The sequence below is a fragment of the Monodelphis domestica genome, chromosome 4, assembly GCF_027887165.1.
Source record: "Monodelphis domestica isolate mMonDom1 chromosome 4, mMonDom1.pri, whole genome shotgun sequence".
NCBI lineage: Eukaryota > Metazoa > Chordata > Mammalia > Didelphimorphia > Didelphidae > Monodelphis > Monodelphis domestica.
The window spans coordinates 130,781,491-130,804,108 of NC_077230.1; the positions used below are offsets into that span (position 1 = coordinate 130,781,491).

At 38.4% G+C, this 22,618-nt stretch overlaps 1 protein-coding gene across 1 annotated transcript in view; it reads right to left on the bottom strand.

Annotated features, from left to right (window-relative positions):
* Positions 1–22,618, bottom strand: part of NCKAP5 (NCK associated protein 5) — a 1,174,517-nt gene that overhangs the window by 1,047,214 nt on the left and 104,685 nt on the right. The window lies entirely within an intron of this gene.

The window sequence follows — 22,618 nt, forward strand, 5'->3', positions numbered from 1 at the left end:
GAGAGAGAGAGAGAGAGAGAGAGAGAGAGAGAGAGAGAGAGAGAGAGAGAGAGAGAGAGAGAGAAACTCACATATCTCTTCCCTGCAACAGGAAAATTCAGCATCATGGTGTGGATTCCAGTTATACATATGTAAATACTTCTATTGATTCCAACTATCAGGGAGCTGCTTTTCTGAGTTCAGACCCATTTTCATGAGAAAGAAAAGGATAATTGCCTCTTCCAATTTACAAGCTATAAGCCCTTGGACTGAGAAGGAAAAGTTTGAAAAACTAAGCAACAATCTTACAGACCTGTTTGCCTATGCATTTCTCAATTTTTTTCTTAAAAAATATTTGTACATTTATGCATACTTGGATTTCTTTTTTTTTTTATTTGCTTAGAAAACACTCCATATACTTCATGAGGAAGAATGGCAATTTATGATCCCTCTATGTCTTCCTGAATTCAGAGTTTGCAAAACTGATGATCTGATTCATTTTCTTACAGTTTTTACTGGGAAGGGACTTGGAGATCACAAGATGATAAGCCTAAAAGGAGCTTTGAAGTCATATAGCCTAACTCCTTCATTTCACAATTAAGGAAAATTAAACACAGAGAAGTTAGACAATTTTGGCCAAGGTTACACAGGGTAAAAGGGCAGCTGGGTGGAGCAGAGGATCAAGCACTGGCTTTGGAATCAGGAGAACTCATCTTCCTGAGTTCAGATCCAGCCTCAGTCTCTTAAGAGCCATGTGACCCTGGGCAAGTCATTTAATTCTTTTAGCCTCAGTTCCATCCTCTGTAAAATAAGCTGGAGAAGGAAATGACAAACTGCTCCACTCTCTTTGCCAAGAAAACCCCAATTGAGGCCACAAAGAGTCAGATAGGACTGAAAAGGACACCACCACCATCACAACACAGGACATCAATTATAGACCAGGACCAGGACTATGACCTAGCTTCAGTGATTATATATATATATATAATATATATATATATAATATATATATAATATATATATATATGAATTGAATTGAAGCTCATCTAACTCTCTCATCTTACAGGGAAGAAAATATATCCAGAGAAATTTTCACCATTATTATTATTATTATCATTATTATTTAGAATAAGTTATATTTATTCTTTCTCTTAATTATACCATATTCACTTGCTCATAACCACCTATCCAACCCAATGGAACTGTTCCATGTAGCAAAGAAAAACAATTTAAACTAAACCAATTGACACAGTCCTGAATAACACATATAGCATTCTGAATCTATAGTCTCCCATTTCCCCATTGAAGTGGAATAATCACTGTATCAATTTAATAATAACTGTTTGTCATATGACTGGTAATCTAATATCTCCTTTTAGGTAACCATCACTGACTTCTAATCCCAGTTGGCTGAAACTCTAAGATACTATAATTATCTTCAAGCTATCAAAAAGTTATTTAAAACAAACAAGAATTTAATTTATTTTAATGATGAAAAAAAAATTATCAAATATACTAATAACTCCAATCTGGCCTTCCAGACAGCTTGTTTATATCTTGTCCTCCAAATGAACTAAACACATTTCCACTTTCATACTTTTATTCCTAGTAGCCTCCTCTACAATGGCTTCTTCTATTGTTCCTGTCCATCAAAATCCTAACTGACCTATAAAGTCCACCTCAATCCCTTTCTACCATGAAACCTTTCTTGACTTCTCACTTCACAGTGATTCCCCTACACCTTAGAGAACTTATTGTCTCTATAATAATCATTTGATGCATCATGTAATGTTTTATATTATACTCTCCCCTCCCTCCTCCTCCTTCTCTTTCTTCTCTCCTCCTCTTCAACTAGTTTATTAGAAATTATATCCTGTAGTTCTAATTATTTTCAGGAATTATAGCTTTAAAACTACCAAGATAGAAGTCATCTAGTTCAACCTCCCCTTATCTCGGGAAACTAAGGTCAGTGGATGCAAAGTGACTTATCCCAGGTTACACAGGTAGCAAGAAGTATATAGCCAAGAAGCTGTCCTCTGATTCCAAATCCAGCACGTTTTTGCCCACTACACTACCTTCTCATAACCTTTAGCATAGTGCCTTTCACATAATAGGTAGCTGTGGATCATTTGATTAAACATAAATTGATTTAATACCAACTGTTTCTTCCAGAATTTTTAACTGATCATCAATGAGCTAAGAATAAAATTTTAAAGACAGCTTACAAGTGAATTGTTACAGTTCATCTATAAAGTGAGGGTTAGAACAGATTTCCTCAAAGGTTCCTTCCAAATCTATAAAATCTACAATTTGGGGTAACTATAGGAATAGGAACTAGTCCTATAATTCTACTTGTATCAGACACTTCCAGGTGAAAAAGCTCTAGTGAGTCATGTTGGTACCTTCTCTGAAACTTGAAGTCTTGGAGAATGGCTTGGGGCACTGGAAAGTTAAATAATTTGTTCTGTTATCAGACAACTATCATTTGTCAGAAGTGGGGCTTGAACCCATATCTCCTTGGCTTCCAAATCATCTATCTAGCCTCCATGCCCTATTACCTCTCAAGATCTGATAATGAAAGGGATAAAAAATGCCCACTCATTTATTGAATGACAACTAAATTCAAGGAGGATTTCCAACCCCCCCCCCCAACCCAAATCCTATCTTCTTTTATTCTGATTGAGAGATCATTTAGGAAACCTTTCAGATTCCACTCCCCCGTCCCCAGTCATAAAGTTGATTAAAGTTGTCATAAGAACATAAAGGAATGACCTTTGATTTCTGAAATGACTACTTGACAGACAGATTTAAGGTAAAACGAGTTCATACTGCTTTAATTCACTGTAAGTTCACAAACAGTGAAGCCGATGGATGTCAGAAAACCTGAGTGGAACACATTTGGTTTGTCATTAGATATTAAGGAAAACCTCCCAGAGCTGATAGTGAGGGAGTCAAACCTCCTACACTCTGAAGGTGAATTTTCATTCAAGGGGAACATGGGTCAGTTGAAGGTCAGTAATTGAGAGTCAGTGAAGTATTGCCTTGTTATATTCCAGGGCTGTTGAGAAGGCTCTCTGTAGTGGAACTATAGGCACCATGTGTGTGATCTTATGTTTCTTCTAGGGAAACAGATATCACCAATGGACACAAAGAAAAACTTAAGGTTTTAGTCAAAGTAAGGTGATTGTGTGTGTGCATGTTTGTATTTCAAGAAAAATTTCATTCATCTAGAAGAAAAAAAATTATAACCACACCTTACAAATCCTGCATTTATTAACAGTTTTAAGAAAAGGAACATAAAGCCTAAATCACTTAAATACTTTAAAAATTAGTCTACTATGATAGGAATGTTTCTTGGGTTCTGTTTAAATACATATGTATTTGTGACCCTTAATGTATGATCAAGATTGGACTTTTCTATGTGAATATATTTATACTTCAAAGCTATAGGTGCCCTCCACATTCAAACTTTGATGTAAAATGTATAGCAAGAAGGAATAGTGAGGTGTGTGTGGGGGGGGAACATCTTTACCCTGTTTGGGATGATCTTTAAAGCTCTTGCCAAAATTATCTTCTCCATTTGCTATGGTCCCAAAGCTCCAAGTTTTCCCTTCTCTTTCCCAAGTTCTTTCATTTCCTTTATTCTGACCATTCTCATAGCACTGTCCAAAGGCTATCCAGACCAGGTAGCATGCATGGTTTGCTATTATAGAGCTCAGGATCATAATGGAAGAAAGGAGCACACACATTGTCCAATGTTCTCTCATTTCCATGCTCTTCTTTCTCTCTGGGTAAATATTCTTTCAGAGGGTACACTCTGATGAGACAATTGCTGAGGTCCCTTTCAGATTTCATCATCTCTCCTTCTGCAATTCTGTCATGGGCTGTGACTTGGTCTATACAGAGGTCAAGGCCTTGCTGGGGAGATACTTTAGTAAAATACCTGACAAGGATGACCACTGAATCAATGGGAAAATTATCTCCAATTGCTGGAGGTCAGTCCTAAAGAATGAATTTCAGCAAGATCTCTTTGCACTCCTTTGTGCTAATTAATTTATTGTTCCTCACCCTAAATATGGTCTGAGTATGGTATGAAACTCCAAGGATTATAAGTACCAAAATACAGACTATAGACCTTTAAAGTGATTTGAATAGCAACAAAAAGAAATTAGAACCATGTGGTCAACATGAAAATATTCTGTTCTGAATCAAGTTTACAAATAGCACAGCAAATCAGCAGGCATTCAACAAGGCTTTAAGTCTCTCATCTCTCTCCTCCACTAAATGTGGACCTTTACTATAGTCTCTCTTTCTGGTGCCCTATAAAGTTTTTCCACAAAGATCTCTGCCATTGTCTTCAAAGCTATGGGGCAAGGAAAATAGGCATCAAATTCATGGGCTTTAGTCTGGAGGTAATGGTATGGATGAAGTGTAGGAAATCTTCCCTATTTCTTAGAACCAATGCCAGGTCTATTAGGAAGAGATTTAAAAAAAAACAAAACTAGAGGTAAAAATCCCACATAGTGAAAAGAGAATATTGGATTTGGAGCTAGAGGACCTGACTTAGAATTCTAACTCTGTTATTTATGTCCCATATGACCTTGGGTAATTCTGTTGGGATTTGAACTAGAAACTCTTTGCATCAATGGACTCTCCACCTGCTATGATCCCAAAGCCCCAAGCTTTCCCTTCTCTTTCCTAAATTCCATCCTAACCCTAATTCTATGACTCTATGAGGCAATATGATTAAGACAGAGGGGATGGATTGGAGGTGACATCTGAACCTTACTGTGTGACTTAAACTCTAGGTCTCACCCTATATTAATAAAGTAAGAATGGAGAGTGAACCTTAGCATCAGGAAGACCTTGGTTCATGTCTTGTCCTGCACACATACTGGCTGTGCAACTCTGGGCAACTCCCTTAACCTCCCAGTGCCCAAGGCAACCCTCTAATACTGAATGTTCAGAGAAGCTGCCAATCTGCATTGGGATAGAGAGTACATCCCTGGGAGATCTCTATAGAGATGAGATCACAGGTCCTACAAACAGACAAAACCAAGTGGGGATAATAATACTTGGAATACTTGTGTCACAGGGTTCTTATAAACATGAAATAAGATAATTGAAGTGGCCTACAAAACTAAAAGTATTATATGAATATCAGTTATTGTTATTTGCCTTCCAATTATATTAGAAGTGGAGAGAATATTAGCTCTACCATGAGAGGACTTGGATTCAAATCCCAAAGTTCTGTAACATAGGCCATGTGACTTTAGAAGAGTAACATCTCTCTGGGCCACATCTGTAAATGAGGATATTGGACCAGATGACCCCTAAAGCCCTTTCCAGCTCTAACTCTATGATTCTCTGATCTCTGGGACTTGGGGGAATTACAGTAAGCCACATTCATTGGCTTTTGTGCGCAACTGATCTACCAAAGAAAAAATTATTCTGGGTCAGGAATCAGTTAATCTGTCTGCCCACAGTGGACAGATCCTCTGTCTTGGCATGACAGGGAGACATTGAAAGAAGATACTTTTCCTGTCCTGGAGGAATAAAAATGTCTCCTGAATTGCATAACACATTACAAGTATCCCTTATCATTTTTTGTTTCCTAGGTCCCTTTGCAAGTCTGGGAAAGCATATTGACCTTTTCTCAGAATAATGTTTTTAGATGCATGGAATAAAGACCAGAATATTACAAAGTAAGCCTATTATATTGAAATAAAAACTGTTTCCCTTTCAAATTCACAGACTTCTTGAAACCAAGGATCTTAGGCTAAAAACTCTAGCATTAATACATGGACACAAATAAAATGCATTAGCATAGATGTTTATGTCATATTAGACAGTGGAAGGCTAAGCCTTGATATTACAGATAAGTTTTTGTTTTCTTTTCTTTTCTGAAAAGCCAGAAACAAGAATGTCCACAGCATTTAGTCCTAGAAAGGGTAGACATAGGTCAAATCAGTCAACAAAAACTTTTTAAGTGCCTACTATAATCCAGGCATTGTGCTAAGCCCCTAGGATATAAAGAAATCAAAAGATAGTCCCTGCTCTAAAGGAACGCAATTTAATGGGGAAGCCCACATCCAAACAACTGTGGATAAACTAAACAGATACATTATAAATTGGACATAATCAATGGAGAGGGAGGACTCTAGTATTAAAAGGCAGACGGACAGGCTTCTTGTAGAATCTGGTGGGGTTTTAGCTGACCCATAAAGGAAGCCAGGACAAGAAAAAGCATTTTAATACCTAATAAGTGCCTAAAAGGCAGACGGAAGATACTGAGCATCTGGAATCTTTATAGAGGGCCAGCAAGAGTAAGAGAGAGAAGGGATGCTAGAAAGAATTGGGGGGCGGGGGGCTCAGAGTAATACTTCGCTAAGGTCCTCCCTGGGAGAGGAAGTGGCATCCATCTACCATTCAAGGGCTCTGTTGGCTCCAAACTCTAGCCCATTTCTCGGGGAGGCCCTGGGAGGGGGGTTAATGTTGCTAAGACACTTTAAGCGTCTTGATGAAAAGCCGTATGTAAGTATAAAGTATCGCGGCTGAGGAGGAGTATTTCATTTCAGGCTCCTTATTGTGCTGTTGACAGTGGCTGACTGGGAGTTTAACATTTTTAACTACTTTGCTCGCCCCAAATAAAAGGGTCTGGGGGCCTGAGGGGAGCAGAGGGAGGCTCCATAATCTCTGCGCGCTGTGATTTGGCACAAATCTCCCACACAACGTTAAAGTCTAGTTCTGGCAAGCAGGAGCTCGACAATTCTGCTCGGATTGATATAAATTCATTAGGCGACGGGAAACAGGTTACATTCCTTTGAACCTGAGAAGTGAGTGAGCTGGTAACCAGACGCTGAGGGCGGCAGAGCTGGGGACATCGGTCTGTAAATTGAGAAAACAACTCGGCTTGAGATGTATAATTGTCTAAATGAAAATGCCCGGCATTTATATTTTCACAAGATACTTAAGAGCATCATAAAATCAGAGATAGCAGAACGGAGCTGCGGAAAGGAAGGGACTGACTGAGCCATTCATTTTCAGGCTGAGACTGAGGTCTGATTAGAGGCCTCAATAAATACTTGTTGAATTGAATTGAATGTTGGCTCCCCACAGTTCCTGAAGCAACAACGGAGGGGTGGAAAACAAATGCCTCCCACAAATAATAGCTGTGACAGTGATCCGCTGCTGGGAAAGAGAACCAGAGTCAGATAATATACCTGGATTTCATTTTAGAGCTCTCTTCTCCAAAAAGGAGTCTCAGATAGGAATCTCTCTTTCTCCAGGTCTCCCAGTGGACAGCTGATAAAGCTCAGTCCACCTGATTTCATTCCCCACAAACAATATCCAGTGGCCCCAGAGCCCTTGGCTAAATGAAAAACTCCAAACAGGGCATAGCCTTCACTTCTTTGGTTAAGAGGACAAAAGTGGGGAGGGGAGAAAAGGAGAGAGGAATGCTTTTTCTCCAGTATTTTTTCTTTATTCTCTGCTCCCCTCCCCCTCCTCAAAAAATAGACAATATGAGTTCTTGTTCTCAAAGCCTATTTTCCTGATTAAAAGAAAAAAAAAAAAGCAAAGAGATCTCTCTGTAGCAGACATTCCTTGGGCACTTGGGGCAAACATGCATCCTTACCAGGTGCATTAAGAAGGATCAGACAGTGAAGAACAACTATCAGACTTAAAGCTAGGGGTTCCAGCCCCTGGACCGCAGGAGGGCTCAAAAGACAAGAGGACAGCTCTAGGGCTAAGAGCAGCCTAGCCAAGTCCAAAGAGCACACACTGAAACTCAAGGCTAATACTATTCTGGGAGGCTAAGCCAAGCTGAGGCTCCCACTGGGGAGTTTTTACAAAGCTCAGGCAGAGATTGCTCTCTTGCACTGACCAAAAAACAAAGGGCCATATAGTTCACTATTCAAGCATCTCTAATGCGCATTTAGACTTCCTCCCAAAAAAGGAAATGGCTTCTCCATTCCCCACACTGGAGGATGAAGTACAGGGTCACATTAGTTAGAAGGGCACTTCTTTTGTTCTGGGAAGCTATTATACTCTTATGTAATTGTCCAGGGAAGTGTATCAGAAAAATCTGAAGGATAGAACACTAAGCTAAGAAATGTTTTGGCTAAATTTTTGGCTAAATTTGGCTAAATCCTTTCTTATTAACACTACTATTTAGTTCAATAAATTTTTTTTCATTGACATTATTGTTGAGATTTTTTATTGTATGTGAAGCTTCTACAAACTATAGGATGGAGTCTTTGGCCATATTTTACAATAATTTGCTGTAGGGTTAGAAATGATGAATGAGGTCTCTAAAATATAGCATTTAGGATAAATCCCTAATTTTATAAATGATGTCTGTGTGTAGGCATTATTGATTATTAGTATTATCATCATAGTTATCATCATTTCATTCTCATTCTTTTTAATGAGGTCCAATAAAAACAATCCTAGCATAAATCTCTATATTATTATTTTATATTTAATGTCCTATGGAATACTGCACAGGTAGATAACATAAATGGTTTTTAGAGGTACATAAAATTAATAGGATAGTGCAGTTAGGTAACACAACAGAGAGAGCCAGTCCTGGAGTCAAGAGAACCTGGGTTAAAATCTGGCCTCAGTCAATTCCTAGCTGTGTGAACATGGGCAAATCACTTAATCCCAATCACCTAGCCCTTGTCACTCTTTTGTCTTAGAATTGATACTATGATGGAAAGTAAGATTTTTTTAAAAGTAGTAGGATGTAAACTCAGTCTCTGTAGGCCCAAAGAACTGCCTTTGTACAATTCCAGAAGCAGACAGGAAAACAGGGATAACATTCTTTTCCTCCTGTTGCCAGGTGGTTTTGATCTCTTCTACCTCTCTATATCTTGAAAGCTTTTTTTAAAATGTATTTTGGAGATTATGAGTATTTGGCATGGTAGCACCTACTACAGGGTTCTTTAAATTTTGATAATCCAGTGGATTTATATCAGGCAATTAAAAGCAATGACTCCATGTGGAGTGAAGGTCTAGTTCCAGTTCAGAATATTGGTTAAATTCCTCAGTAAATTTTGTGGTGTACATTATTATTACTAGTGTTATTACATAACAATTAAGTAGATAGCTCCTAGAACACAATAGGTGTTTAATAAATGTGTATTAGCTGATTTGTTGAAAAATATTGTTTAAGTTTTTTATTGGAAGGGGGAGGAGAATTGCTTTGGTAGAAAGAACTCCCAGTGTGGAAATTTCTATCCCCAATACAGACTGATGCCTTGTCTGTAATTTAAAATCTTAGAGATATTCCTGGTATGCTCCCAAGTTTCTTTTTGGACCAGTTTAGTGTGCTGCAAGATTTGTGCTAGTTGCATTACCTCTGTATTTTTCCTCATGAATAAAAAATATTTTAGTTCTTTTTATTTGGAGCAAAATATAGAATTTAACATCATAATCAAGAGTTGGTTCCATTGAAAATAAAATGTGTATTAAATCATCAAAAAAAGAAAAAGCCAGTTTGGGTCAGATGCAGATCTTGGACACAAGTCTTCCTAACCAGAAGGCAAGCTCCTTTGCCACTGCTTCGTGGTTCTTCCCTTTGAGATAGTGGAAATAAAGTATTCTGTGACCCTTAAACACTATATACATTATAATTATTATTTATTTTTGTGTTTTCCAAAAGCAATCTGGTATAGGAAAAAAATATTGGGCTCACAGACAGGAAAGCAATGGACTTGAATTTTACCTCAAAAGTAAACTGGACTAGCCAAACAATTTAACCTCCCTAAATTTCACTGTCATCCTTTGGGCAAAAGGTATAAATATATCCGTAGTTCCTAGAATCTTGTGAAGTTTAAATGAAATGATGTGTCTAGCACTCTAGGGATAGCCTGAACCTGTTGTTTCACTGATATAGAGAGTTTCCTGGTGAGGTAACCCTCTGACTGGTATCTCCTCTGCAGCCAAAAGTCTTTAGAACTTAAAACTTTAGAACTTGCATGGAACAATGAAAGTTTAACTGATTTTCCCAGAGTCACATCACTAGCTATCTCAGACTATTATTGCACCTAGTTCTCCCTGGCTTCAAGACTGGCCTTCTGGCCCCCACCCAACCGTGCCTCCCATAAAAGGACTATAAATTTGCTCATATTATTGTTCTGTAAGCTTAAAAATTATCAAGATACTTCAAGTATTATATTCTTATAAGAATTTATTAATTAATAACTTGAATAAAAAAGGAAATGAGAACATTAACAAAAAGAAAGTTCCCGGGACCACCAAAAGCAGGAGGAGAGCCAGTAGGCAAGCCTGGGAAGAAGAGAGAACAAAAGGGCAGAGTTACAGAACTTCCCTATACACCTGTAAGGACACAACACAGGGAGGAAAGAGGAAAGAGGAAAGGAATGCTGGGTAATGTAGTTCAAAGGTACAAAATTCCAATTACACAGTTAGAACAGGATAGAAATTCCTTAATGATAAGACTAGTAGGCCTAAGTGCTACCTACTTAATTGACACCAAAGCATAAGATTATATCCAGATTAATTGAATTTGGAGGTGAAGATTTTGTAAGTCAAAAGATCATTTTTTAAGTTACTCATTCATTGAATAATTGTTCCAGCTTCCATCAAGAAAGATAACCAGGTAGCATAGTGGACAGGGTGGCAGGCCTAGGCTCAAATATGACCTCAAAGATTTTCAAGTTGTATGACCCTGGACAAGTCACTTAACCCCAGTTGGCCAGCCCATATTAGTACTGATTCTAAGAAAGAAAGTAAAGATTTGAAAAAAGAATGAATGAAAGAAGCATTTATTAAGCGCTTATGTGCAATGCACTGTACTAAGTGCTGGGGATACAAATAGAAAAGACATCTTGTTTGCAAGGAATTCCCATTCTCATGGAGGAGACAACACATAAAGAAAGATTTCAGCTGTCGGTTACATGGAAAAGTCCCAGGGTCCTTACACTGCAGCAGCAAAGCAGATGGAAAGCCTCTTTTCTAAAATCATTATTTAATGTTACTCTTTCCAGGGCTCATGGGATCAGGATCCCCCGCAGTTCCAGTCAGGGTCTCAGGGAAGATGGTGGTCAAGGTAGTGGAGACCTGCCACCTCCTCTCTTTCCCTCAAAGAGCCTTGCTGCTTCAATTAGGCCAGCCTCCCTGCCCTGAGTCTGGCACTTGGAGGTGATTAAGACAAGTAAAATAGACCCTCTTAAGGTGAGAGCTTTGGAAAATCACAGATAATATTGCCATTCATAATTTTCCACACTGATATAATAGTTTATATAGTACTTCCATTAGCTAGTAAGCTTGCTCCAACAGTTCCTTGAGAGTGGCAGCATTAGAATGAGGAAAAATGATCAGGAAGAAATCCAAATATTTGCTTTCTACAAATATCTACAAGCCCCAAACCTCAAAAGAAGCAAGCTACACCATGATCACAGCTGAGTCTATAATATAGAAAGACAGAGTCTCCAACAAGTTAAAAAACCTCAAGAATTATACAAAATAAGCTCACATAAATCATTAGAATTTCTATATATTTCCAACAAAAATCAGCAGGAAGAATTAGAAAGAGAAACTCCCTTTAAAATCACTGTAGGAGGGCAGCTAGGTGGTTCAGTGGATAGAGAGCCAGGCCTAGAGATGGGAGGTCCTAGGTTCAAATGTGGCTTCACACACTTCCTAGCTGAGTAACCTGGGAAAATCACTTAACCCCCATTGCCTAGCCCTTACCTCTCTTCTGCCTTGGAAGCAATACAAAGTAGTGATTCTAAGATGGAAAGTAGGGGTTTAAAAAAAATGTTTTTAAATCACTCTAGACAATATAAAATATTTGGGAATTTCTCTACCCAAACAGAGGAATTATATGAATACAATTACAAAACACTATCCACACAAGTAAAACTAGATCTAAACAATTGGAAAAACTTTAATTATTCATAGGTAAGACCAGCTAATATAATAAAAATGACAATGCTGCCCAAGTTAATTTACTTATTCAGTGCCATACCCATCAAACTACAAAAAAACCATTTTAGAGAATTGGAAAAAATAATAACAAAATTCATATGAAAGAACAAAAGATGAAGACTGTCAAGGGGACTGATTTAAAAAAAAAATGAAAGATGGCGACCTAGCACTACCAGACCTCAAACTATACTATAAAGCAGCGGTCATCAAAACAATCAGGTACTGACTAAGAGATAGAAGGGAGGATCAATGGAATAGACTTGGGGTAAATGACCTCAGCAAGCTAGTGTTGGATAACCCAAAGATCCCAGCTTTTGGGATAAGAACCCACTGTTTGTCAAAAACTGCTGGGAAAATTGGAAAACAGTAGAGATTAAGATTTAGAACAATATCTCTATACCAAGATAAGGTGAAAATGGGTACATGTTTTAAACATAAAAAGTGATATTATAAGTAAATTAGATGAACACAGAATAAACTGGAAAGACCTCCATGAACTGATGCAGAGTGAAATAAGCAGAACCAGAAGAACATTAAACAGTAACTGAAACATTGTGGACAGATCAAATGTAATTCACTTTGCTGCTCATAGCAACACAATGATCCAGGAGAACTCTGAGGGACTTATGAGAAAGAATACTATCCACATCTAGAGAAAGAACTGTGGGAGTAGAAATCCAGAAAAAATTCATATGATTTATCACTTTTTTGTAAAGGTATGTGATTTGGGGTTTTAGTTTTAAATGATTAGTCTATTACAAAAATGAATAATAGGGAAATAGAATTTGAGTGATAATATATGTATAACCCAGCAAAATTGCTTGTCAACTCTGGGAGGTGGAGGGAAAAGGGGAGGGAGACAACAAGAATCAAGTAACTATAGAAAAAAATTTAAATAAAATTTAAAATTAAATAAATAAAACCGCTAATGCAATAATGTAAAAAACAAAAACAAAAACACCTCAATAATTAATCCCTACCCTGACCAACTCCATACAAAGAAGCTTGAAAGGTTTTGATACAAAGTCCAGAGTTAGGGAGATTCCAGGGTCCTGCTGCTGCTCCTCCTTCTCTTCCTGCTGCTGCTGCTGCTGCTACTACTACTACTACTACTACTACTACTACTACTACTTCTAATAATAATTATAATAATTACTATAGCATTCATGTAGCACTTTAAAGTTTACAGAGCACTCCCTCCTCATTACTAAGGTCTGGGTTTTTTTCCCACTATACATTACTGCAAATCACACCTAAATAATTTCTATTTCATAGATCTAGAACTAAAAGAGTCCTTAAAACTCATCTACTCTAATACCTTCATTTTACAAATGAGGAATCTGATACCCAGCTGAGTGTATTGTCTAAAATTAAACTAGTAATAAGTAATAGAGCCTAAATTTGAACTCAAGTCTTCTTTGTCCAAATTTGATATTATTTCCATTGTATCCCATTGCATCTCCTAAAATGTGCATTTGTTCAATTTGGAGGGAACTACCATAACCATTGATAAATAGAAGAAAATCTTCAATTAATACATGATCATTACTTATTTATAACGGTTTCATACAAAGTCAATGATCATTCACAGAATGGATGCTGTTGGGTTGTAAAGTCAGTTCCTATATTATATATAGTGTTTCGTGGCCAGGCTGAATGTGAGACATTATCCTGGATGACAGACATTTCCACTTAGGTATGAATTGACTTGAAGCACCTAAAAATTATTCTGGAATGAAATGGGCTGATATAGCCCCTGGGAATCCAGTCTCAGCAACAGAAAATTCCTCTAAAACCAGCCTGACCATCCACAAGTCACCTCCTACTCCAAGGACTAACATTGGTTGTCCTCTAAGGCTCTGTCCTGGACCTCTTCTCTTCTCTTCTCTTCTCTTCTCTTCTCTTCTCTTCTCTTCTCTTCTCTTCTCTTCTCTTCTCTTCTCTTCTCTTCTCTTCTCTTCTCTTCTCTTCTCTTCTCTTCTCTTCTCTTCTCTCCTCTTCTTTTCTACCTACTTCTATTTCTCTGGGTACCTCTTCAGCTTCAATGGGTTCAACTGCCATCCAAATGCTTACTAGATGAATATATTCATCCCTAACTTCTTGTCTGAGCAACAACTGCCTTTTGGACAGCACAAATTTTCAGATTGGCATATCAAATTCAAAATGGACAAAACCAGAATTCATTTTCTTCCCCCTAAAACTTTCCCTTCCCTAAATGGTATTATCATAATCCAACATATACAAGCTCAAGGTTATACTGAGCCCATTACTCAAACCCGCCATATATATCCAGTCTAATGTCCAATCTTATCATGTCTACCTTCACAACATCTTTTATCGATGAATGTCCACATTCCTCCACTCACACAGCCACTATCCTCATTTAGGTCCTGATCACTTCTCATCTATATTACTCTAGACTCTTTCTAAATGGATTCCCTGCCTCAAGAGTCCCCCCACTCCCATGTAGCCTCCACTTAGCTGCCAAAAGTGGTCATCCCAAAGCACTATTTATGACAATCTATGCATTCTATGTAAGCCAAACCGTGCAGTGAATAAAACACAGGCCTGGGGCAGAAAGACCTGAGTTTGGGCCTCAGACACTATGGAAAAGTGGCTTAATCCTGTTTGTCTCAGTTTCCTCATCTGTAAAATAAACTGGAGGAGAATATGGAAAATCATACCAATTTCTTTGTCAAGAAAACCCCAAATGATGTCACAGAGAGAGGGCTTTCAAAATGGGAAATGAGGGAGAAGCTGCAGCTAGATGGCTCAGTGGATTGAGAGTCAGGCCTAGAGATGAGACATCCTTGATTCAAATCTGGCCTCATATACTTGCTAGCTGGGTGACCCTGGGCAAGTCACTTAACCCACATTGCCTAACCGTTACTTCTCTTCTGCCTTGGAATCAATACAGATGGAAGATGAGGGTTAAAAAAATAAGAGATAACCTTTTAAGAGAATTTAGAATGGTTCAAACTTGAATAGAAATTTATAAAAGGTATCACAGTGTTGGTGGAAAGAACACAAAGTCACAAAACCTTAATCTTATTCTCTGAATCTTTTCTAATACGTAAAATGAAAGATGAGAGCTAGATGAATGAGTCTAAGGTTCATCTATAAAATTCTAAGAACTCTAACTACAAACACAGGGACCAGGCTCACAGAGAGTCAGAAACACATCAGGAAGAAATTCAAGGACCAGTGGGCAAAGCCAAGCAGAAAGGTAAAAGCAGAACAAACAGAAAAGAACTAAGTGGGCAATCAGGCCCCCAGAAAAATGAGAGATCCAACCATCAGAAATAAAGAGACAATATAAGGCAAGTAACTTCATCTCCCTGGACCTCAGTTTCCTCACCTGTAACATGAGGATGTTGGACCAAATGAGCATTAAGGTTCCTTGTAGCTCTAACTCTGTGATGCTATGATCTCTGGAACACTAGACTAATTTACTGATTAATCACTGCCTTGCCTTAGGAGACACCTTATAGGACCACATTATGGGCACCATTTTTCCTCACCTTCAAAATGGACCAGATGGCCTAGAGCTCTGGGCTCTCTCCCAGCTTCAAGTCACCTGAGAGCATGTGAGGTCATGTTTGACTGGGGAAAGAGGATACGATAATGGCATTAGGTCTTCAAGGATGTATTGGATTTCCATACTCAGAGAGGAGAGAGCATGGGGGAGAACAAGAGAAAAGTACAGGAGATGGAGGGGAACAGGTTGTTGGAGGCATTACAAGAGATTGTTCAAAAAGCAGTACAAAAGAAGACTAGAAAAATAAGTTAGAAGTAGGTGGTAGAGGGCTTTGAATGGCAGGCAAGGGATATGAAATTTTATTCTGTAAGCACTAGGGATCCATGAAAGGTTCTTGAGCAGAGTTATATATCCAAGATAACCCTTAAAAATATGGCAGTGTAGAAAATATGCTAAAAGAGTAGAGAATGGGATGTGGGAAGCCAATGAAGAGGCAATAGCAATTGTTGCTCAATAAGATGCTGAAGTAAGGTGATGGTGGAAGAAGTAGAAAGGTCTAAGTTCTAGAGATAGTATGCCTATTATAATATTATAGATATTAACAGCCAGGCAGCAAGATGGTTTGGTCTCAACAGCTGTGGGCCTGGAGATAGGAAGACTTGAGTTCAAATTTGGGCTCAGACACATAATAGCAGTGTGACTGGGCAACCCACTTAACCTCTGTTTACCTTAATTTGTCCTGTGGAGAAGGAAATGGCTAACCACTACAGTATTTTTGCCAAACAAACAAAGCAAAGCCATGGACAGTATTGAGTGCTATGGCATGGTATACAAGATCACAAACACTCAGGCACAATTGAACAACAACTTGAGAGCTAAGGAATTCTTTTGTGCCAGGCCTGGAGTGGGGAAGACTCATCTTTTCTAGTTCAAGTCTGGTCTCAGACATTTACTAGCTGGGCGACCCTAGGAATATCACTTAACCCTGTTTGCCTCAGTTTCCTCATCTGTAAAATGAACTGGAGAAAAGAGTCAGACATGCCAGAAATGACTGAACAACAACAATAACTAATTATACATTGAGGATGAGAGAAAAAAAAGTCAAAGATGACATGATGGGCTTGAGCCTTGGTTGTGTCAGAGGCTACTTACTTCTTGTGTGACCTTAATCTTTCTTGTCCTCTCTCTCTTCATCTATAAAATGAGGGGGCTGGAATAAATGTCCTTTACACATCTAAATCCTGTGGCTGATCTATTTCTTGAGATAATAATTAGTCAAAGGACATGCTTTGTTGTTGTTGTTGTTGTTTGATCCTTACCTTCTGCCTCAGAAGAAACATTAAGTATTGGTTCCAAGGCAGAAGAGAGGCAAGGGCTAGCCAACTCAGCTTAAGTGACTTGCCCAGAATCTCACATCTAGGAAGTATCCTAGGTCAGATTTGAACCCAGGATGCCCCATCTTCTAGGCCTGGCTATCTATCATCTGAGCCACCTCGTTGCCTCTCGACATGATTAGTCTAGATCTGGAAACTGACTGCCATCATCATGCCTTTTTGTATTATCCATCTCTCCATCAACAGGAAAAAATAGGCCTGTGATATCATTCCCCAGATAAGGAAACTCTACGATGGCAGGTTGTCACCTCCTCTACAATTTAGAACAATGAAAGATTAAATGATTCGTCCAGTGTCACATAGCCAGTGTGTGTCAGAGGAGAACTTGAACTTGGGTCTTTCGGGTTCCTAGGCCACTGCACTGTGCAATAGGCCACCCTGCCATTAAAAGCATTGGTAAAAGCATGATGTGTTTTACTCTTTCTTGTCCTGAAAATTCTGTCTTAAACTGAGATGTACTCATCTCGTTTGAAATTTCACCAACAGACGACTGAATTTCACATTTTTATTTTTCTTTGAATCCCCAGCTTCCAGCACATTATACTTGCACATAATAGACACTAAATAAATGTCTCCTGAATCAAATTGAATGTGCATTTAAACCTTTCCCAGTTACAATTTCCTACTGCATGCATCAGCAGCAAAAACCCACAGCAAATATAACCATAAAGACCCTAAACATATTTTCATTCCAAGTGTGTTAGCACAATAAGTGGGTTCAAAGTTATTTTTTTGTTTCCTTCCTTTCCCCTATCAGTGGTGCAGAAGAAAAGCCATCCAAACAGGTGAGCCAATTGAAGATATGTGAAATAAATGGTGTCAAGAGTGGAGTGGATTTCCACATGAGTGACTGGGACACAGACTCTGTGGGGCTTCCCTCTGGAATGATTTGCTTTTTAGAAAAAAAAAGGTGCTAAGCTAATGATCATCCAAGCTGCTGTTTGTTTGTTTTTTTAATTTTTGTCCTCATACCCACTGATTTAGGGTTAATTCTCAAAGCTCGTTCCCTGTGAGGCACCCTAGTCTCATTGAAAGTGTACTGGCTTGGAGGCAGCAAGGTGTCTCAGTGGATTGAGAGCCAAGCCTTGAGATGAGAGTTCTAGCCTCAGACACTTCCTAGCTGTGTGACCCTGGACAAGTCACTGCTCCCTTCCCCACCCCCATTGCCTAACCCTTACCTCTCTTCTGCCTTGGAACTGATAGTTAGTGAAGATTCTAAGTTGAAAGGTAAGATTATAAAAAAGAAAAAGAAAGTGTATTGGCTTTAGAGTCAGAGAACTGGCATAGTCCAGCTCTGTCACCACCCAAGTGACTCTGGATAAGTTTTTTCTCTTCTCTGGTCCTCATTTCTCTCAGTCCTAAAACGCTGAAGTTTAACAAAAAGACCTCTGTGTTCACTCCCAGCCTAAATCTAATGTTCTGTCCTCGCCCTCAGCAGGCTGGGTTAGGAAAGGAAGTTGGACATTCTGATGAATAAATCATATTTCCTAGCTACAAATTTTGTTCAGGCAGGCTACCTAGTACTGCTATTTTTCTTAAATCTAGTCTATTTTGTGGTGTACACTTGCTCTGCCATAGCAGAACTGAAACAAGAACTTTCCTCTTTTTCCATAGAAGGTCAATACCCAGAGTGGGTGAAAAAGAAGCCAGAGTCTGTTGTAATAATCTAGGCAGGCTGGTGTCCTTGCGTTGGTCACTGACAAGACGGTCCGGCTACAATGCAGCATACACCAGATATGTTTAATTCAAGCTATCTCTTCAGCATTCAGAGAAGCCTCTCACTTACTCAGAACAAACGGTCATAGTTTATTCTCCATTCCAAGTGGAGCATGTCTTCCATTTTTAATCACTTCTCTAGTGCCTTGGAAAATTCAGTATGTAAGACCTCAGACTTTGCAAAGGGATATTTGTGGTCCTCAGTTTGCATGTAGAGTTTCGCTTCACACATTCCTGTCTGAGCACTGTCAGAAATAATTGGTCATTATTTTTTAAGGCCAAGTCCTGGGCATATGTGCTAATATGTGACCTACTCAGAATGGGTAATCTATACAAAAAAAAAAGAAAGAAAGAAAAGAAAAATAATTCCCAAAGCTTTTTCTCTGCAGGAGAGTCCTAAAGAATAAAGCAAAGTTTATTAAATCAACCGTGATTTACAATCAATTATTGAAAAAGCTCAGCTGGGTTTCTCTTGCTTTCATTTATTTTGCTAGGGTCAAAAAGATCCTCACACCCAATGCGTGCCTGAGTCGCTGATTCTTGCTCACTTATAGTGCACAGTTTCCTCTGAAGCTACCTCATCCCAAATGAATCCCCATTGCTCTTAAAATAAACTTAGTTTGTATAGATCTGTTTTTTTCTAAGTCATTTCTGTATGAATAAAAAAGTAAACTTGGGAAGGAAATGTCTCAGATTCGTTTGTGTTCCTGTTGAATGGTATTGAAATGTTGTAATCCTGTAAGACATGGCTATTCCCTCCAAGATAATTGAAAGTCTACAATTCCTCCCTTCCCTTGTCTGCTTCCTTTTGGGCTGAAATTCTTCACGAGAAGAGCGAGCCCTCTTAATTGGAACAAATTGGCTTATTTAGGGGCCCCTGCCTCTCTGCTGGGAAGCTCTCTGGCCATCAAGAGTCCCAGGTGTCAATTTGTGAATCCCATTCTTCTAGGGAAGGCATCTGGCTTCTTGGCAAAGGAATCCGGACAGGTTCCATGGACAGCTGTGGCAGCAGGGCTGGGCTTTCAGGTGATTAAACAGCTCTGCTTCCTGGCCTGCCCAGTATGTTTGGATTAGAGCCATTTCCCCTTGAACCTACTGAACCAAACATTGCTGTCTCCTGTTGACTCTGACCCTTTATCCATCCCAAAGCTCGAGTCCACACAGACATCTTCCTTTCTCGCCCATACCTCTAAGACCCCAAGCTTTCATGGGCATGCTCACCAGGAGCTATAAGGATGGTCATCTGCTTTGGCTGAACTTTTGGTTTTTCTTGTAAAAAACTAGAAAATGTGATAGCTTAAGTCGCAGAGCCATAACTAGTTGTTTTTATATCTGGAGCAAGAGGGAGGTAATGCTCACCTGAGGCAGAGTACCCTGGCCAACACTACAATGGAGAAGGGAGAGAAGAGAAGTAAGTATTCTGAGTTATTACTGCCACGGAGAGGAATAAAATAAAAAAGAAAGCGCACCAGGATTCCAATGCTACCCTTCTAATTTCTCACTCTGATTGTCTCATCCTCGTTATAGAACTGTGACCTGGAAATACATTTTGTATTGCATATGTTCACCAAAGAGAGACTTAGAAAATATTCTGTGTATTTATATATTTCTAAAATATAAAATGATGAACTGGAAAAGTTAACTCTTGAAAGTTCTTCAGGGCTTTTATTTTTGTTAATGCACGAATATTATCCATGGTTATCTCCTGTAACATAACAAACTGCTGTGAAATTTGTGGGTCTCTTTCAACAAAATTAATTCTACCCCAGGGGAAGATATTACGGAGTGATGTAAGGCACTCATGACAAAAAAGGCTGTCCATGGCCACAGAAAGAACTGACAGAGTTTGAATGCGGATTGAGATATATCATTTTTCACTTTATTTCCTCCAAGAATTTTTCTTTAGTGTAAGTAATATGTGTCCTTCACAACATGATGAACATGGAAATAGGTACGCATGTACAACCTATGTTATATTACCTGCCACGAGGACAGAAAACAATATGGACTCCAAAATGTCATAAAATTATTATTAAAAATTGCATCAATATGTAATCTGAAAAAAGTAAAATAGATGATGGTAAACAGTAGCATGCAGGTGGTTTATAAAGCAGGAGAAGTTTGTTTCTCATCTCTATATAAGAATCTATATTATTTGGTGCTTCATGTGGAGTGTAAACACGTCATGGTTTTATGAATTTTTTCTATATCTTTATAATCTAAAAGGTACCAAGAATGAGTTTCTCCACACATTCCCTCCCATTTTTACTTTAATTTCTAAGTCCATAACTGTATCAGTCTAATAAGAAGCAGTTAAGGACATGTACTAGCTGTAACACCTTGGGCAAATCACCTGACTTCTGCTGCCTCAGTTTCCTCAAGTGTAAAGTGGGGATAATAATGGAATCTATCTTCAAGGATTGTTGCAAGAATCCAGTAAGATAGTATTTATAAAGTGTTTCACAAATTTCAAAGTGTTATATCAATGCTATCTTTTATTAACTAATATTATTATTATAATATCTAATGCCCATCTCAAGAGATAGAGGTCCACTAAAGAGTTCTCTTCCTCAAACTTTTAGGATAATACAAACAGGAGTTTAAAGGTACAGAAGATTTATCTGAAATGGTGAATAATATAGAAAGCAGAATCAAGAAACCGATATCCATGATGACCACGACAGAAGAAATAGAAATAACAAACTAAAAAAAACTCTATGCTATTTTCAGAAGGTTGGCACTGGAGATGGACTGAGAAAAGAAAGCTCTGAAGCATTTCGATAGAACAGTAGATGAAGTACCAGGTCTGGAGTTGAAAGGACCTGGGTTCAAATACTACCTCTAAAAAATCTGAATATGCTAAATATTGATAGATCTAGCCTAAATTAAGTTAAATTAAATTAAAAAAAAACTCTTTGGGAGGGGATCCTCAATTTCTAGGAGTGTATAGGGATCCCAAGAAGAAAAAGTTTGAGGATTACTGATTTAGAAAATAACACCTCAAAAGAAATTTGGTTGAAATCCTGGTGTGTGTAGAATTTATTAAACATACCTATATAACAAGGAAACATTTCTTACTAATTAGAAATAGCCAGAAAGAGAACTCTTATGAAGTAATGAATTTCCCATCACAAACTGTTCAGGCAAAGCCAGGAGGTCCATCTTTCAGGGATGTGACAGGGGTTGTGCCTGATTTGGAAAGGGATGAGGAAGGTTGGGAGGTTGACATAAATAGCCTCTTAAGTCCCTTCCAACTTGAAGTTTCTGTAATTCTTTAATTGTAATTCATTGGATCAGTAGTATCAACACTGAAAGGAGAATGAACTTGAGCAGGGATATCTGGGCTCTTTTCATACATCGGTGGTAGGGCTGGAAAACTAAAGTCTTTATTCCCTTACCAGTACATTCTCTGCATTAATTATCAAATTATCAGACCGGAGAAGTATTTAGTCCACCATTCCTACTTCTAGGCAGATTTCCCAAAAGTATTCACAGAGCTGAGTGTTTATTCTTTTCTAAGATCACTCCAGACATGGTGATTCCTCAATCTCCCTCCGTCAATTACTCTCTGGCACCAGAGCTAGGTGCTTTGGCACAGATCATAACTTGGCATGGACAATAAACACACAATAAAATAGTAGGAACAAGTCCAGCTTGCCCTCCAAACTAACCTAGGATTATCAGTGTGGGCATACAAGTGATTGACCAGATTTCAGTGATAATGCACATGTTTGCCATTTCTTCTTCAAGGTTTTTATAAAAATGTTCGATGAGAGCTGAGGGATCATGATCAAAAAAATATTTTTTCAAGCACACATCATACCTATATGCATGTGTGACTGAATGATTCCTCAATGAAGGACAGAGTCGAAATCTGTTAAATAGGTTTTTTTTTTTTTTTCCTAGCTGTCTAAATCCTCTGTCATTCCTTTATGTCTAAGATAATGTCACCTGGGCTAGACTTTAACTACTCTTCCTCCAGTCCTCAAAGAAGGATATGAGGAGATAATTGTTCAGCAGAATAAAAAAGTTGGAAATTGAAAAAGATGGCAGTTGAGAGAAAACAGAGCTTGTAGTCTCAGATATTTAATAC